The following is a 20,707-nucleotide window of genomic DNA, read 5'->3' as shown; positions in this document are numbered from 1 at the left end:
AAGAAACTCCATCTATTTTACATTTTCAAAAAAATCCCATTCTTTGTGCATATTTTGCACACCGTATACTTAGACTGATAGCTTATTCGTAACAGTGTACGATTTTATCTATGCAATGGTGACGGCACAAGGGCATTTTATTATCTCTTAATGTCAACTTTATACGTCTTTCTTCAAAATAACCCTAAGAGCGGTGAGCTTTATATCTCGTGTGGACAAATGAAGGAGGGAAGTAAGTTCCGCATGATATGCGATACCAGGTAAGATTGCTCGATGAAACTTGCACCATAAACAGAAATGACTTCTACGGTATAGTACAAAAGGTAACTGAAAGAAATACGCAATGAGACGAAAAGAAATCGCGCCTTTATTCCGAGACAATAATTTACACCATGCCCCGGTGCTGACCACGCGGTTGGTAATGATTTCTTGTGGTAGGGCGATTGGCTATGCTGGATGGTTGTTGGGCATGTGTAAGTGCTGCAGTACAACTCTCCAGGGCATCTCACACGTGCTCGGTGGGATTCAAGTCTGGGAAACGGGCACGCCAATCCATTCGCCGAATAACCTTTCTAAGAGCTCTTCCACCTGGCCTACTCGATGCGGTCGCGTATCCTCATCCACAAAAATGAATTAAGGCTCGAATGCACCAATAAGAGACGCGTATGGGGAATGAGTATAGCGCCACAGTAACGTTGCCCACTGACTGTACCGTGTTCAACATTTGGAGGTCATGCAACGTGATTCCTACTGTAATCTACCCCCTCCTTCCTTCTTCATCTATTGTCCACATTAAACAATGCCCAATCCAAGTAATTAATAAGCAAAGTCTTTTCTGAAGATATGAGACGAGCGAAGATTACGATTAACTTTAAAGTTTACTTATCTTGCCATGGTGAGATGGCTCAGGTTCTTCTTGTCTGGGGGCCCGATTCTTGAAGCTAAAAATCTAACATCAGGTCCTCATGGTTGGTTTGAACTAAATAAGTTTGAAGATTACTGTTGTACAATTTTGTACGTAAACATATTTTCCACTGATTTTCTCACTCTTTAGTATATCATATAATATCTTGATTTTTCACATTAACAAATCCGAAATTACATTGTTCGCACCTATTATACAAACATACGTACCATCACATCTGAGGCATGCTTGTGACTCTCACACCCTGAGGGAATAGCGGTATTCCAAATGGTTTACATTTTTTCTTAACAAATCAATTCCTATTAGTTTTCGTTACATTATTAATTTCTATTATTATATCATAAATGAATCCTGAAATAAGCATAGTGAACAGTACAGGATTGCGTAATTAATGAAAGAAATTTTAAGTGTGTAAACAATTCGTAACTTCAAATGTTTCAAAAAAAAATTATTTTTACTGTACACTCATAACTAGTACATATCTATTTTTTTTTAAATTATGAATTTGGCCAGCTATGGACCGCATACAACTTAAGACTTATGGTGTTTCTTTTTCTTCCGTTCTTCCCAGTACTTCTTCATTTTCTCGCCAACTGCTCGTTTCTGGTCATCTGTCCACACTCTCTTGGGTCGAGGTTTTGGCGCATCTTCTTCATAGTTTGCGTTTTCTATAAGTAGCCTAAAGTTATTCCTCTCACGTATTATTTCTTCTGTAACACCTATTTTGTTGGCGTCTTTCTTTACTGCTTCTATCCATCCTACAGTGTTTTTCAGCTTACTAACGTAATTAAAAATTTTCTTTGTAATCCGTGTTTCTTCCATTCTTTTTAAATGTCCATAAAATTTTAGCCGTCTCTTCTTCATTGTATCTGTGATCTTTCCTGTATTTTTGTATGGGTCTTCATTTCTCCTTTTAATCCACCTATTTTCCTTGTTTTTCTCAGGACCTAGGATTTTTCTTAATATTTTTCTCTCTCTTTTTTCTAGTTCTCTTAATTCGCCTTTCTTATTCAATGTTAGGCACTCTGATCCATATGTTGCTTGTGTCCTAATAACTGAATTATACTGTTTAATCTTTGCTTGTATGGATATTGATTTCTTATTGTAGTAGTTTTGTGTTAATTTATATGCAAATTCCAACTTTTTTATTCTTTCTTTATTTGTTGTGTTATCCAGTCCATTGGCTTGGATCCACTCCCCCAGGTATTTGAATCTATCAACTCTTTTAATTTTTCCATACTTTGTTTTCATAAACTTTTCTGTATTATGTTTGTGTTCTATATACTCGGTTTTTTCGTAGGATATTTTTAGCCCAGTCTTTTCAGCAATCTCGTGTAACATATCAAGCATAACTGTTGCGTCTGTTCGGTTTTCAGTTATCAATGCCATATCATCCGCAAAGGCTAAACATTTTATTTCAAATTTGTTCTTTCCTTGGCCCACGCTTATACCCTTTGTGCCTCTGTTTTTAAATGTGTTTTCCCATGTTTTTACTACTTTATCTAAAACCAAGTTAAAGAGAATTGGGGACAGTCCGTCACCTTGTCGAACTCCTGTTTTGACTTTGAATTGTTCAGAAATTTCGCCTTGAAACTTAATTCTTGATGTTGTATCTGTGAGCGTTTGTTCAACAAGTCTTCTGGTGTTTTCATCTATCCCTGATTCATAAAGTATCTGGAATAGTGTTTGTCTGTCAACTGAGTCGTAGGCCTTCTTGAAATTTACGAAAGTAACTACTGTATTTTTATTTTGTATAGCTCTCACTCTCAAAATTGTTTTTAAATTAAGAATCTGTTCTGCACATGATCTACCTTTTCTATATCCTGCTTGATAATCTCCTACATTAGGTCCTGCTTGTTCCTCTATTCTATTTAAAAGTGCTTTAGAAAGTATTTTGTATGTCACTGGTAACAAGGATATGCCCCTGTAGTTGTTGGTGTTTGTTTTATCTCCTTTTTTATGGAGAGGGTGGATCAATGTTTGTTTCCAGTCACTGGGTGTGATTCCTTTTGCCCAAATGTCTTTAATTACTTTGTGAATTTTCTGACATGCGGATAAGCCCCCTAGTTTCCACATTTCTGCCACTATCCCATCCTCACCTGGTGCTTTGTTATTCTTCAATGTTTTGATAATCTTTTCTATTTCTTCTACTGTAGGTGGTTCCGACGGTGGATTTTCATGTTGTGGTTTTAGAAATTGTAACCTCTCATTAGGCTCCTCACAATTTAATAGATTTTCAAAGTATTCAGCTAAGATTTGGCAGTTCTCTTTATTGCTTAAAACCATTTTTCCATTTTTATCTTTAAAATGTAAACTTGATGACTGGAATCCTGTTAAAACTTCTCTGAAAGTCTTATAGAAGTCTCTAGTGTTGTTCCTTTTGAAATCAGAATCCATTTCTTCTAATCTGTCTATGTCATATTTTCTTTTCACTGATCTGATGATTTTTGCTGTCTTTTTCCTTTCTTCCTTAAACTCATCCCAGTATTCGTGTTTCTTATTACTGCTCCATTTTTTCCATGCCTTTAGTCGATTGTCAATCGCTTCATCACACAGCTCGTTCCACCATCTGTGTTTTGGTATTCTTCGTGGCTGTCCCATTTCTTTAACTGACTCTATCATTGTTTCTTTAATTTCTTCCCAATTATCGATTTTTCTTGTGTTTAGTATATGACAGAATTTGTCCTGCTTTTGCAGGATAAATTTAGTGTTTACTCTTGGAAATCTTCTTGGTTTTGGTTTAGGTTTGTTTGGTTGGAACATGATCTTTATTTCTGTCAGATAATGATCTGAGTCTATGTTTAGGCCCTTCCTTACTCTGACATCCAAGATTTCCTTGTAGTTGCGAGTCGTTATTGCCACATGGTCCAACTGATATTCACCTTGATTTGGATTAGGTGATTCCCACGTTTTTTTCTTTCTTGCAAGTTTCCTGAAACATGTCGACATTAATTTTAGATTAAACTGTCTACAAAAATCTATGAGTCTTTTCCCATTTCTGTTGGTTCTTGCATGTGCTGGATAATCTCCAACTACTGATTTAAATTTTATTTCTTTGCCAACTTGTGCATTAAAGTCTCCCACAAAAATTTTTATATGTTCTTTTGGTAATATGGATGTTTCGTGTTCAAGCATTTCCCAAAAATCTTCCACTTTGTCAACATTTGTTCTGTTATGTTGATTTATAGGTGCATGTGCATTTATAATAGTGTAGCGTTTATTGCCTGACTTGAACGTCAGAAATGAAATTCGTTCTGATGGGGAGCTAAAATTAGTTATTGATTCCGTAAGTTGCTGTTTGACCATAAATGCGGTCCCTAATACAGTCGTATTATTGGAATTTTTAATGGCGGGTTTTCCTTTGTAGATCCTGTATCCACCTGATTCAAATGGATTTTCATGCAGATACCTTGTTTCTTGAAGAGCTAATATAAGTATGTTGCGTTGATTGAGAGTGTCCGTTAGGTGTTTTAGTTTTCCAACTTTCATAAATGTGTTGATATTCAGAGTCCCCAGTAGATGTTTTTTCTTGGGTCTTATCTTTGAAGAAGAACTAGGAAGCTCTGACTCTTCCTTACATGATGTTCTAGGCTCTCCAGAATCCAAAGGCCTAGTTGCACCGCCATGAATAGCGATGGAAGATTGGTTACTTCCTGGAGTAGTTTTCATTTTGAAATTTACCATCATGTCTTAGGTTAAAGTTTGGTTTGGGGAAAGGTAGTTGAACCTTTCGATGATAAAAATTCAAGCATTTAGCTTAGAATTATAAGTGAGGCCGCCACTAACATGTGGGACAGACGCCTTTTGCAGCCGCCCATTGTGGGAACAGACGCTACAGTCTGGTGCTTTTATACAAAAGCCTGCCTCTTCCACCAGTTCCGCCGTTCTGATGATCTTCATCGCCGCCTTCATTGCCGTTGAGGTCTTCACCTCGTCCCTGGCAAGGGCCCTCACGAGGTACTATCACCCGGGCCAGGTGAACCAAGGTTTTTTAACGAGGTGTTACTCCTCCCCCTCCTCCTTTTTCAACCGGGCTTGGGACCGGCTTTGGCGGAGTTAGTACGTATCTATTATAACATAGAACTAACATATTTTATAAAGTAATTCCTTTTCATAAATTTTAGCTTGAAATATAACATACTGTGTATAAAATTATACGAAACTTTTCAGAAAAGCATTGACATAATATTGGCCTGTCCAAAATTCGAAAAATAATACTGGTATCGACAACTACTATTGAGGGAAAGTAATGATAGAGGAAGATTCCCCGTTACCATACCCTCCCAATAATAGTTGGACCATGTTTGGCAGTGTTCCTGGGTGCATTAACGTAACTCTCTCGCCTTACGAGGGTCCGTCCAGAACCAGCACTCAGACTGAATCTGCTCTCATCCGAGTAGGGTACGCGAATTAGCACCTCATTGTTCCAGTCCATATGCTCTTGGCACCATTATAAAGTCTGCGGCCGATGAGCGGTTGTCAACGGGACATAATGTACTGATCGTCGGGCAAAGAGGTCACACATACGCAGTTGCTGTGCCGCTATGGAGCGTGAGACTCCGTGCCTTGCATCCCTGTTAAATATGTTTGCAGTTGCACCCATTGTTTGACGTTTCCCTTCTTGCCTGCGGCACAATGTAACGGTCGTATGCTGTAGTTGATCGTGGTTGATCACCTCCTCTTCTGGGGGCCACAGCGTCTCTGGTTCGGAACGCTCCACACGCACGTCAAACAAGTTTGTGGCTGGGCTACACTCATCAAACTTCGTAGTTCTTTCATCAGTCCGATGATTCTTCCCCTTATGAAGCCATCCAAATGTCTCCGGACCAAGTTGTAATGAACAACACCACCACAGTGCATCCTAACTATTTTCTTAATGACACAGGCTGTCGTTTCCCGTTGAACTACCAGCCCGATTTGGCGTTACAGTCACGCAAACCTCACGTCATTTGACGTCTAGCTTTTTGTGTACGAACGGCAGACTTCTGGCAACATGTTACTGTACTTTCATTTATTTCCACCGCATTATTAATGTGTTATGGCACTTTATGTACCATGCCCTCAAGTTTTTTTTGGAAAGCGTTGTATTATCAGGTTTTAGCTTTTACCTCTTTCTCCCCAGTCTTTTATGAGGATAGTGGACGAATTCGTCATTGTGCTTCAAGACACATTCATGCAAGAGAGAGAGAGAGAGAGATGATATTAGTATGGGTAAAGGAAACTCAAGTTTTAGCACCATGTATTATCGATCTCACATGTTCTGAAGAAAATTGCAGACCACTCACATGCGGAAGAAAAATATGCATTTTTCTTACATGACATCTGACAACAAAGCATTACGTAGCTTTCGCTGATAGTTGTTATGTTAGAGTCATTCAAGGTGACGTATTGGTTCAGGCAATGTCATAGAATTCGAAACCGCACTCCTGCCACCTTGATTTAAGTTTCTCATAGTTTTCACAAATAAATTACAGCGAATGTTGGAATGGTTTCATTGGAAAGTGCTCAGAAGCCCATATTAATCCAAACCGATGTAAAGTTCTGTCTCTAATTACCTCGTGATAACGGACTATCGAATCCCGGTTATCATAACCCAATTCCCCCTCTCCTTTTTCGCGTTCTGTGAAATTTGGTGGTTGAAGGCTTGGGAAACTTGGCGGGAGACGGCAGAGAGGGATACAATTACAGAACATAGTATAAATGTTTTTCTCTTCTTACCTGGGGGAGGTTGCTTGTTTATGGGCATAGCATATCACTGTTTCAAGTGTTAGCTGTAATAGATACTAACAGATAACAGACGGATGGGTGAAAATTGTTTGGTTAAAAGCTAAATAAACAATCAGTAGTGAAACACGGATTGATTCTTACCAAAATGTTAAATATTTGTATGAAAGCAGATTGTCCCGGCGTATACTGTTGATGTAAAAGTCTTGGGTTTCGAACAGGCTTGCAGCGTTAAAATACTACGACGTTTGGAAGAGTCTCATTATCTTCTAGTGAGGTAGATACTGAGTACGACAGTCTTCGAAATCGCGCGGTTTTTTATCACTGCCACCTGACTATAAACCCGAGAACTTTTTGTATTAACAGACATAGTTAAAGTAGGAACTGAGAAAGAATGGCGAAAATATTAACTATAACACTTTCCAGCGTTCTATGAACGGAATAATTACGTAAGCTTCACTTTTACATAACATATTGGTTTCCTTTTTATTCCTTCACACTAGAACCCCAGAGAATATCTTACACACGTATTAGCTATTTTCAAGGTCAATTTTCACTCAGGTTAATGTTGAAATGACTGTTACACATGTCAGAACTATTTACATTTGGAAAGTCTATGCTCATTTGTAATTCACCTCTTCCGCACGACTGCCCAGAAGTGATAAATATTAATCTGATATTAACACCATTCCACCTCTGGTGAAGGTGCAACCGTGAATGTGCTTTCATCTGCACTGGCGACAGGGAACCCGTTAGCCTTCTCCAAAGAACTGGGTTAAAAACCGCTTTCACATGCCTATTTTTAAAGTGGCCGTCGTTAAGGATCACACCTTCAAGGCATTTATAACTAAGATTTATGCCTTCAATGGTTAGGGAGACTATTCAACAGTGAATCAAACTTCCCTAGCTGGTAATTAGACTATAAACGAAGAATCCATACTGTAACACCTTCACGTTGACTATGTACTATACACTCAGTTTACGTCGTAAAATGTGGTACCCTCAATTGATAAGCTGCAGAATATATGTATAACTGAACGTTGTACGTAACCGGCATCATCACTAATAACTGACTACATCTCCTGTAGTATAACTGGAGAAAACATAGTTTTACTTCAGATTAAGTGAAAGTTTTCGGTGCGTTCAAAATCATATGCCAAGATTACAGACACTGACGTGGTATTACATCCCGTCAGATTAACTTGTTTTGAAACTGTAAACAAAAGAACTCTTGAATTATTCATTATGTACTGAATCGTCTCAGTTGTAAGATGGCAGAATACTTATTAGCATGAACAGATGACTTTCTCACTTCGTTTGACGCAGGCACCAATAAATTTTGCCTGCAGCGAATGAACCGTATCATTATAGTTTTCTAACTCATTTTAATTTGATATAAAGAAAGTAATACAATGGGCAATGCTTATCATAGTTTAGTGTGTTATATAATTAATGTGGAAGTGCAGTGATAAGTTGTAAACGTCTCTAATTATTTACAAAATGCGAGCAGAGGAGGACAGTTTCCCAAATTTGGAAAAATGCTGTAACTATTCAGTTTCAGAGCAAGGAAGATAACAGAGACGTATCAACATCGTCCCATAAGGTGCGAAGTGTTCTCTAAATTTATCACCGTCCACGTAGAGAAAACACTGGATTTAAATCAGGCAGAGGAAAAAGCTACAAGAAGTTATAGCACATAAAATCACTTCCACGTCGTCAGCAAAATAATGGAAAGGAACAAAGAGATGAATAGCCGTTTTGCAAGGGATTCTAAAATTTGAGAAAGCTTGTGACTCCACTAGAACCAAAATTCTACAATCTCTAACTGAACCATCAATAGTTCTTGACAGATAAGCTTGATCACATACACGGTATTTCACAACTTTTCTTACAGAGTTCCAGTTGTTGTATGTGGTACTTGGGGATAAAGTTTGGTCACGGACACATGTCCGGAATTGTACCAGTTACTTCACCTCCTCTTGTAAGGTCTCATCACCATCAAAGTGAAGTCGTGGAATGTGTTCTTCACGTTTAGGTAGCAGATGGAACTTGGATGGGGCCAATTCTGGACTCTATGGAGGCTGGTCGGTGACACACAACGAAGGCATCACTCGGATTGTTGCAAATGTCACAGCGCCCGTGTGTAGTCCGGCATTGGCGTGCTGGAAGAGAGCATGCCCCATGTGTTGACGGACTCTTGCAGCTAGTACATTCAGTTTTCTGAAGGTCTCCCAGTAGCTTGCAGAATTTGTGGTGGTGCCTTTAGAGATGAAGCCCAAATGCATCGTCCGCAGCTCGTGGTCGTGCGGTAGCGTTCTCGCTTCCCACGCCCGGGTTCCCGGGTTCGATTCCCGGCGGGGTTAGGGATTTTCTCTGCCTCGTGATGACTGGGTGTTGTGTGATGTCCTTAGGTTAGTTAGGGTTAAGTAGCTCTAAGTTCTAGGGGACTGATGACCATAGATGTTAAGTCCTATAGTGCTCAGAGCCAGCCAGAGCCAAATGCATCACTATTTGAACATCCCAGGATACTGTGAGAATTACTTCTCCTACTGACGTCGGTATTGAACTTCTTTTGGCGACGATGATCATTTGTAACGGTATTCTATGATGCTCTAATGGTTTTGGGGTTAAAATGGTGAGCCCAGCTTCCATCACATGTCACAAAATTGTAAAGGAATTGTTGACAGATGTCCAGTCTCCTCTGTTTCATGCTAGGAATGAGCATTCGAGGCACCCACCGTGCGCACAGCTTCCTGTGCAGTTGTGGCCTGTACATGCTCTTATGGTATGTCATACTTACCAGAGAGCCGTGTTTACGCTATCCGATGAGTTCATCAGCCCGGTTCCGACGAGTCTCGTCGGTTTCCGTTGGTGGTTGCTCACTCTGAGCTCTGTTACAAACGTTGAGGTTAGTACCACCGTTTCATTCGTTACGAGCGCGAAGAACTCAATGCCGCACGCTACTGGTGTCGATACAATCATCATTGTACATTGCTTTCATTCTTCTAAGGATTTCAATTGGAGGCATGTTTTCTGGGGTTAGAATCTCGATTACAGCATGCTGTTTCTCACGCACCGACTTAGTCACACAACGCCGTGTTACACGTTACAATTTGGAGCTCTCTAGCGGCGGATGGCTGGAACTTGAGTCAGCAAAGCGGGAGAGTCGACCAAGTAACATAAATGACATTAATAAGTCAACCTATCTTGAGAACAGAATAAAAAATTCGGAGGTATTATTTTTCGACGCCTCGTCGAACATTTCCGGACAAAACTTTGTCTCCTGAGTCTTCTAAAACTTCTAGAACTCCGATAGGAATTGTGAAACGCTCTGTATTAACCTCTTCAGTTCCAGTAGCAGAAATTGTGTTCATCCCTCTAAGATTTTTGTTACATGTAATTGACAACACAGGGCGCTGAAATGTGTTGTAATAGGTTATTATACGTCTTACCAGGGGAGGTGATGCTGTGGCTAGCACAATGTACTCGCAATCGTGAAGACTAATGTTTCAGTTCCCCGTCCAACTACTCGACCACAATGTCGACGTATCGTTAAACTCTCATCATACTTCAGTTTCCCTCTGCACCTCTGCGCTATAATCTGACTGTGACTCAGGTTGAAGAATAAAATGACTTTTTTAATGGTCACACCTACGCGATGTGCACAGTGCATGCAAACGTAATAAGCCTGACTTATTCTCTTTCTTTTTTAAATTCTCTTTCTAACATTACATTTTCACATCGCTAAGTCTTCCCATTGTTCACAATGATGTGGTACTGGTACTTTATAGTCGAAGCGAATGGATAAAATCCATCTCAGTCAGTCACCATTTCTTTTCGAACACAGCCTTATGACAGAAGTTCAGTTGCGTTTCTTACTTAAGAAGTTAATTTATCTGTGAAACTCTGCTCCTATGGACAGTCGATGTTTGAAAGTTAAAGAAACTAAAGAAAAACGAGTAGCTGAAGAAAAGGCTACTACCAACAGATTCATAAAGTCATAAATAAGATATTCTTAGGCAAAATGCTAAACATTTTCTTGGAACAATGTCGTAATACATGGAGTACTTACGGTGCCATATTTCCCAAAACGGAAGTTGGAATTTCCACATTTAAACACAGCGGAATGAAACTGTATACCTACTTGACAATGACAATATATGAAAATGCCTTACAATTTCAGATGTGTCAGCAGTGCAGTAGTCCAATATCAAAGGTCACAATAATGACGTTATCCAGATATTTGACACAAGCTGTCGATCCTCCTGTACCTTAATCACAGTGTCATCTCTTCAGCATGTTCTGGATCTCTAGCCCTTAGATTCGTTCTCCTTCAAATTCGGATGGTGCACAAATACGGAGCTCACAGAAAAATGACCTTGTAGGTGGCAGACGAAATGCATTCCCAGGTTTTCAAAAAGCATTTATATTCAGTTTCAGCTGTTAAGAGCTGGATACCGTTGCTTCCATTGCTAGCACTACCACCTTGTTAGTGCTCTGGCCTAACATCAAGCACCGACACGTCAGCATGGAACAGGCTATGAGACGACGTCAACCAATAGTACACTGACTAGGACCGCACCACTACAGGAGCGGCCTCTATCTGATGAGAATATAAGCGCCGCTTTAGCGAGCCTCGATCGCACAAATAGAGCCGCACAAGATCAGTCACATACCCTTCCTACCAACTCTAACCCCACCTCCCTCCTGCCTCCTACTCAGGGCTCCCTCTCCTCCCCCTCCCTTCTCCTGAGCGGCTTTCCCCTCCTACTCCCCCTCCCTCTCTTGTGCTCCCCTTCAGTGTCTCTGCACTCCCTCCTGGCTTGTCTTCCCTCTTCATCTCCTGCCCCACCATTTTCCTGCCTCTTGGTGTACCCGATGACACCCCTCCTCTTTTCTTCCTGCCCCTCCCCTACTGCACCTTGCTATTCCCTCCTTTTCCATCCTCTCCGGCCTCTCTGTCGCAGGTCCCAACTGGCAGTTTTATTCTTCATCGTGTGTGCTCCAAGAGGGTTTAAAGTGTGCTGTTCTAGAGTGTGGCCGACTTTTAACCTGTTCTTGTGCCTTCAGTGTCTTCTTTGTGTTTTAAGAATCGCCAACTACGTTTATGAACTTTATTTCAACTGTTTAATTGTCCCCCCATGAACGTCTCCACGTCAGTGTATTTTTACCTCCATTATCTCCCCTTACTCTGTTTTATGTGCCTCTTTTTTCATCATCTTATATGTAACATTTTATTCTTGTATTAGTTGTCTTGTCACTCGGTTGAAGAGTGGCGGATTGTGCCGCTGACAGCCCTCCCCTGCCCATATGGTGTAGGGGAATGAAATCAAAATAAAGAAAAGAAAAAAAAAGAAACAAAGAGTCACACTAGAAAAGCCACACTAAAAGATGGGCTGTGATCTAAACTCTATAAGACTGACTTCTGAACTTGTGTGATTTACTTGCATGTAAATTACATGTATCGAAGGGCGTTGATTATTTGCATGTCGCCATTTGGTTGCGACACTTCACTGTACATCCGCTAAGTTTTGTCAATTCAGTTTATTGTAATAAAATCCATTAATAAGATTTGCTTGAATGTTGTCTAGGTATCTGAGAGAACAGCATCCTATGCACCCTATATTAGACAAGTGGGCAATATCCCAAAGTTAGTGTCTGAATGTATTCTCACTGTTGCTAAAATTCATGATTACATTTATTTTGTGTTGTTTTCTGGTAGAGCATAGGCACTGACGCGCCGAAACACTACGAGCACTATCCGCCTCAGGGTTGAATGCCACCTGGTGACTTTATAGGTACGTGACGCTGAAGAAGTATAAAATCGGAGACGAGACGAATGAGGAATCATTCTAACAACAATACAGGACGGAAATGCCGCAATCTACCGACTATAACGGCTCCCAGAAAGGAAAGATTGTTGTCACATGGCGCTTGGGCATGTGCCTCTGAGAAATAGCGAACCTGGTGGGCTGTCCACGTTCCAATGTCGTGGACGACTGCAGGAAATAAGTGAAGGACGGTGAAACCACGAGACGTCGTCTAGGTGTTGGACGCCCACGCCTCATCGCAGAAGGTAGAGGTAGGAAGCTTGCCCATTCTGCAAAGTAAGACAGGCGGCGATCTGTGCCAGATCTGACGCCAGACTACGAAGCTGCTGAAAGCGTTTTTCGGAGCTGACCACCTGTAAGTCTTCGCGCGTTGGCCCAGCGACACCGTCAGAGACCACTGTAGTGCGCCGGAGATAATAGAGATTCGACCGTGGATCGGTGGAAACGTGGTACCTGGTCACATGAATCACATTTAAGTTGTATCAATTCGATGATCTTGTTTCGATTATCTTGTCAGGATACGCCGTCATCTGTGTGAATGGCGGCCACACATATTACGCGCCACTGACGCAGGTCGGTGGAGGAAGTATTATGCCATTAGACGCATTTACAATGGCTTCCATGGGATCTGTGGTAGTAACACAAGGTACTATGACATCTGTGAACAATTATTTTGAGTCATCAGTCTTCTGACTTCTTTGATGCAAACCGCCACGAATTTTCATCTAGCACATGCAACCTACGTCCTTAGTTATTTGCTGGATGTTTTTACTCTCTACATTTCGCTCTAGAACCATGAAACTACTCCCTGATGTCTTAACAGATGTCCCATCATCCTGTCCCTTCTTGTTGTCAGTAATTCCCATATATTCCTTACCTCGCTGATTCTGCGGAGAACCTCCTAATTGTATACTTTATCAGTCCACCTAAGCACCTCAGATGCTTCTAGTCTCTTATTTTCCGTTTTTATTCCCCAGTACATGTCTCACTGTCATACAGTGATGTGCGTCAAACGTACATTTTCAGAAATTTCTCCCTCCAGCTAACTTCTATGCTCGATAGTAGTATAATGCTCTTGGCCAGGAATGCCCTTTTTGCCGTTGCCAGTTTCCTTTTGATATCCTCCCTGCTCCTTCGTCACTGATTACTTTACTGCCAAGGTAGCAGAATTCCTTAAAGTCATGAACTTCGTGATAACCAAATTTGATGTAAAATTTCTCGCTCTTCTCATTTCTGCTACTCCTCATTAATTTCGTCTTTCTTCGATGTATAGCCCTTATTCTGCACTCATTGGGGTGTTCATTCCATTCGGCAGATTCTGTAATTCTTCTTCACTCTCTATGAGGATGGCAATGTACTCAGCGAATCTTATAATTGATATTCTTTCACCTTGAATTTTAATTCCACTCTAGAACCTTTCTTTTATTTCCATCATTGCTTCTTCGACCTATGGATTGAACAACATGGGAGAAAGGCTACATCTCTGTTTCTGCCCTTTTCAATCCGTGTGCTTCGTTCTCGGTCTTCCATCTTATTGTTTCCTCCTGGTTCTGGCTCATGTTTTGTGTTACCGTCTTTCCTAGTAACTTGCCCTAATTTTTCTCCGAATTTTGAATATCTTTCATCATTTTACATTGTCGAACGCTTTTCCGACGTCGATAAAACGTATGAGCCTGTCTTGATTTTTCTTTAGTCTTGCTTCCACTATCAAGCGCAATGTCTCAACTGCTTCTCTGATACTTTGCGTTTACTAAAGCCTAAATGATCGTCATTTGACACAGCTGTATTTTTCTTTTCCGTTCTTCTGTGCATTATCATCTTCAGCAACATGGATGCATGGGCTCTTAAGCTGATTGTGCGACACTTCTCGCACTGATTTGCCCTTGCAATGTTCGGAATTACGAGGATGATGTTTTTTGGAAAGTCAGATGGTATATCGTCAGTCACATACATTCTACACATCAAAGTCAATAATCGTTTTGTTGCTACTTCCCGCAATTATTTTTTTAAATTCCGATGGAATATTATCAATCCCTTCTGTCTTATTTGATCTTGAGTCTTCCAAAGCTATTCTAAATTATGATTTTAACACTGGATCCCGGGTCTCTTCCGGATCTACTCCTGCTTCTATCACGTCATCACATAAGACCTCTATGAGGTCTTTCCCATTGCACTCTTAATGTTACTGCCCTTGCTTTTGATTTCACTGAAGGTTGAGTCAGTCCTTCCGACCATAATTCCTTTTTAGATTTCTACACATTTTTCATGGAGCCATTTTGCCTTAGCTTCGCTTCACTTGTTATTTCTTTCTTTCCTAAATGACTTGTATTACTGTATTCCTGAATTTTCCTACACATTTTTGTACTTCATTCTTTCGACGATCAACTGAAGTATTTCTTCTGTCACCCAGGTTCTCTTCGCAGTTACCTTCCTTGTACCTACATTTTTCTCTTCACCTTCTGCGATTGCTCTTTTTGGAGATGCCCATTTCTCTTCAACTGAACTAGCTACCGAACTATTCATTATCGCAGTATCTATAGCTTCTGAGAACTTCAAGCGTATCTCTTCGTTCCTTAGTAGTTCCGCATCCCGTCTCTGGACTATGTGAACTGAATAGCGGAGCCTGCATAGCCCTCCGTTTCATGTCCTCCGCAGCGGCGGGGGCACCTTACAGCTGGATAATTGTTCGTGTCTCAAAGCCGTAATCGTGCTACAGTAGTCCGAGGTCACTTCCATGTTCACCTGATTCGCCTGATATGACCCCGATACAGCATCTCTGGTTCGCTATCGGACGCCAGCTCTCCGTCCACAAACTATCAGCCCATTATGATCAGAAGTTGTGTGACCATTGCACAGAGTTCTCTTCGTTGCCAAGCAGAAACGATTCTGTATTGCATTCCTAATGGCATTAAACGGATGGACATAATGATTTCACCCATCAGAGTTAATAAATTTATGTAGAAGGTATCATTATTCTCTTTGAATGACATCTTGGTTGCTCATATTCCACCGAGTAATTGCTGGACTCATGGAAGCTTCAGAGGACATTTCTACAGAATGAAAAGGTGAGATGATGATACACTTCCTACAATGTCCTTCAAAACGTATGTTACATAACAGCGCACGTTGTCTCTACAGCGAATAGGAACGCTCTTGTGATAATGGTTTGCTGAAAGCATGGAACTTGGTCATACGAACTGATGAAATCTCCACTTCTTCTTACCCGTGTTGCCTTCTGTTCGTCAGGCAGTTTGAGTACGCGATCGAACCTCCGTCTAGTCTAAATTGTGGTGAATGTCACGGACGTTGTTAATACCGTCATTCTCACTCAAAATCACTGAGTCTGTGGCAAAATCTGTTGAACTCCCCGGATATTTACTGTTGAATCGAAGCATAAGCAGACAGTCGCGTCTGTCGTTAAAACCGCTGAACCAACAGCCTTTCTGCTCCTGCCGTATGTTTCGTACACTTAAAGCACTAACACATTCGCCCCTGTCACCCTTTAGTTGTTGCGCCCAACACCCACTAAGGCACGCTGCAGGGATTATTTATTGGATATATTCCTATCTCTGCCTTTCCCCTGCAGATTTTACCTTCTATGACTCTGTTTAGTGCAACAGACGTTACTTCCTAATCTCTTCACACATGTCCTATAATTTTCGTCTGTAGTCAAACGACTTATTTTTCAGCAACCTTCTGTAGGACTACATTTCAAACGGTTACTTTTTCCTTTCTCGGCTATCCCACAGTGCATGTTTCACTTCCTTATAACACTGTCGTCCAGACAGACAGACACTGAAATTTCTTCGGAAAATAAAAGCTGGTATTTGATACTAGAAGACTTGTTTGCATTACACCCATTAAGGAAGGTCAACTTCAACAATGATTTAAATTGACTTTATATCCATTACGGAAGGTGAACTTCGACAATGATTTCTATTGATCATTTATGTGCCTATGACATGCATCCAGTCACCGTTTTTGAATTCTCATATGATTTATTTTCTGTACCATTAAGTTGATATGAAGCCAGTGTAGGCTTATCATCAGAAGGGGGTGTTAAAACAACATGTCCAACTAGACACCATCGTCGTCGTGCTGGCGGAGTTAACGGAATATTGTTACCGCTAACGAAAAGTTTATGAAACGAAAAATTACTATGTTTTAGGGTATATTCATTGTACTGCATCGTTGTCTCAATGAAAAACTGCTAAATGCAAAATGCACATTATCAGAATGAATTCGCCATGGATATCAAGAGGTAGTGCAATATAAAGTGCCCTATAACGTAACTCTCTATTGTTTGCATAAACGTTTCGTTGTTGAAAACTAATTTTCCGGTATTGGCGCCAGCATACGACCATAGCGTCTAGCTGCACATGGTTCAGTGTATGTTTCTTTATCACCCACAACGGATGATGAGACTGCAGTGGCCTTAAAATTAATTAACGGTACAGAAAATAGACCGTATCAAAATTAAAAAGAACTACTGGCTGCGTATTATACCCACATAAATCTCAACCACAGTCTTCCGCTGGAAATAAAGTCCTTGTGTGTGCTAATCTGGCTCTTGTGTATTCCTCTTTTCGCTAGTGGTGCTTTATTTTGCTTCTGCGGTAACAAAATCATTTCTCTTCGTATGCTACAGTTGTCCTCAATTTTGATTTGAAGTTTCTATCGATAATCTTATTTCTTTTAGTCCCTTTTACTTCCGTCTTCGTTTGGCTTATTCTAATTCAATATTCTGTGCTCATTAGACAGTTCATTCCATTCACGAGCTCCTGTAATTCTTCCTCATTTCTCCTGAGAATAGCAATATTATCATTGATATTCCTTTCATTCTGAATGAACAACTGTCTTGTTCCCGACATTGATTATGAAATGTACAGGTGGAAGAATGGGGAAGGAAGCTTCCTCGTTTTTCTGTGCTTTTAATTTAGAGCACATCTCTACTGACGTTCCATTTCTGCTCTTCCATCTTTCTTTCTGTACATATTGTATGCAACCCGTCTTTGACACTGTAGCTTGTTCTTGATTTTTTCTTTCAAAATCCAACTTTCCGAACAATTGTACCTTTTAGAACTCTTTATACAGGTCAACAAATGCTACAAAATTGATGTTTTTTGGTAGCTCTTGCTTTCAGTATTAAACCAAACTTCAGAACTGCCTTTCCTCAAGCCAAAGCAATTGTGTTGTAACAGATCCCCAGTTATCTGTTCGGTTGATTGCTATATTATTATTTTCAGCAACTTGGATACATGAGCTGTTAAGCTTATTGTGCGAAGTGATAATTTTCGCTAATATCTGCTTTCTCTATTATTAGGTCCGGGTGTACGATTTTCTTCCAAAAGTCCGATGTTGTCACCTGTGTCATAGAGTCTATACTCTAACATTAATAGTAATCCTATTGTCACATTCCTCAATAGTTTTAGAATTTGTTAATGGAATTTTTGCACACCTTTTGCCTTGCTTTTCGGAAAATAGTCCAGAGATCAGTGAAAATCTGGCTTTAATGGTGAATCCATAGTGACTTCCAAGTCTGAAGTCACTTCTCCTATGTCAGACGACAGTTCTATCTCCGTAGGCTCAGAAAGTACTGTTTCTTCCTAACCATACACAAGCTGTGTTTATCAGTGGAATTATCATTCCAGTCTCAATGTAGACACTCTTGCTTTGGGCGCATGTGATTTCTGCAAACACACTTGCTAGTAGGATACCGGTCCATTGTTTATACTCACCATTTACGTGTCGCGAATGCCAAGCAGCAATCTTCATATTACTAGAATGTCCCGTTGCTAAGCTTAATGGCTTGTTATCCATTGTCGTCAAATCTTTTCTCCGATCCTCCGTGTGTTGTCGCAGTCAGCAGTTCACAAACGTAAGATGGGAAACCAGTATAGCAGACGACTTGTGCTGTCGGTAGCGCAGGTATACGCGATGCGACGGAGAGCCGCGCTGCGGCGGCCGGGTAACAGGGAGACAAGCGTCAACAAGCCGGCTGTGTCAACAGGGTCGGCGTCGCGCCGCCGGGGCAGCCTCCGGGAACACCTCCGCCGCCCCCGCCGCCCCCTCCTCACGGCAGCAAAGCCATCTCCACACAGTGCCGGCCGACCGTGTCAACTTGCTGCTGCCGCTGTTCCTACATACACTTGAAGCTGGTGGCCCGCGCTGGAAACTGAATGTGCACTCGCTGGTGCAGTATTTCCAAACAGCAGCAGCAGTTTAGATACACTGTACAGTGACATTAATGGGCCGACTGTTTCGACGTGAAAGCACAATAAACACGCGCAGGATATACACTGAAGCGCCAAAGAAACTGGTATAGGCATGCGTATTCAAATGGAGAGATATGCAGACAGAATACGGCGCTATTAAGACAACAAATGAAGGGCTTATTTCAATAGCGGTACAAGTCCATTACCTCCACTTTTCTGCCTATAATGCTTATGAAATTAATGATCGTAACAAATAGAAAGAAAGGTTCATCTCTAGCAAGAAGCCATATACTTGAATATTTCTGGTATCTCAACTGCATATTTTTCATCGCTCATTTAACTTTAGGACTCTGTATCTCAAAATGAACAAAAATGGACTTGTACCACTATTGAAATAAGCGCCTCAAGTGTCTGGCGCAGTTGTTAGACCGGTTACTACTGCTGCAGTGGCAGGTTATCAAGATTTAAGTGAGTTTGAACGTGGTTTTATAGACTGCACACGAACGATCGGACACAGCACGGGCCATGGATTCATGAGGTTGTCTGCATACCCGTAAACTTCCATTCGCTCGACACAATTTGGAACGAGACTCCTAAGACCAGGCAACGTGTTTCAAGTCATCAACAGTTCTACGTCGGTGTTGACGAGCCCAAGTGAGGCGCAAAGCGTTGCGTCGTGCAGTCATCACGGGCACACGAATGGGCCTTCGATTCCGAAAGCCCATATCCTTGATATTTCGTTGAATGGTTTGCACGCTGAAACAGGGGACTGTTGGAGGCTCTGTAATGGTGTCGGGCATGTGCAGTTGGAGTGATAAGGGCCCCTGATACGACTAGATACGACTCTGAAAGGTGACACGTACTCGTACGTAAGAACCCTGTCTGAGCACCAACATCCATTCATGTCTATTATGCATTCCGACATACTGGAGTGATTCCAACAGGACAATGCGACACCCCACATCTCCAGAACTGCTACAGAATGGCCCCAGGAACACTGTTCCCAGTTAAAACAGTTCAGCTAGCCACCAAACTCCACACACTAGATTATTGAGTATATCTAGGATGCCTTGCAACGTGCTGTTCAGATCTCCACCCCGTCGTACTTCTGCGGATTTGCGGACAGCACTGCAGGATTCAGTCTCTCACTTCCCTCCAGCACTACTTCAGACATTAATCGACTTCATGCGACATCATGCTGTGGCACTTCTGCCTGCTCCCGGGGTCACACACTATATTAGGCAGATGTACCAGTTTCTTTGGCTCTTCAGTGTATGAGACGTGTTGGGTGGATACGGTAAACAGCGTAGTCATGGTCGTAATGTGAAACGGAGAGATTTACCTCACTTCAAAACGGCTATCGCACAGGGGTGCCAGCATTTCCGAAACGGATAAGAGCTAAACTGTTCACGTGCCGCTGTGGTTAAAGTATACCGTGCATGGGTAAGTGGCGCTATCCAAAACTGGTAGTGGGGCAACTGTGGTACACCGCGGGCTATAGTTGACATGGGTGAAAGTTGAGTGCGGAGATGTGTATGGGCGTATAAATGTGCATCGGTTGAGTAACTGACCGCCCACTAGCAGCAAGGGGATACTAACAGTGTCTGATCGTACAGCGAACGTTGCTGCATATGGGCAGACGAAGGCTGGAATTTAAAAGCTGCTAACACTGGACGTCTTTCCAGATGACAGATGGCCCTTGGCGTTTACAGCTTGAAACGTCATAAAGCAAATACCCTGCAACAATCGTCGGAAAGGTCCAGCCCAGGGGAGGAACCGTTGGGGTCTGGGGAATGGTTTCGTGGCATTCCCTGGGTGATCTCGTCACTTTGGAAGGCACAATGGATCAACACGAATGTACATCTATCCTCTGGGACCATGTCCACCCCTACATGCAGTTTCATTTTCCTTGGAGGGGTGGCATCGACCAGCACGACAATGCAACGTGTCATCCCGTTCACAGTGTACATGCGTGGTTCGAAGAGCACCAAGTTGAGTTCAGCGTACTCCAC

This window comes from Schistocerca piceifrons, chromosome 2, assembly GCF_021461385.2.
Source record: "Schistocerca piceifrons isolate TAMUIC-IGC-003096 chromosome 2, iqSchPice1.1, whole genome shotgun sequence".
NCBI lineage: Eukaryota > Metazoa > Arthropoda > Insecta > Orthoptera > Acrididae > Schistocerca > Schistocerca piceifrons.
Note: the sequence above shows the minus strand (reverse complement) of the source record.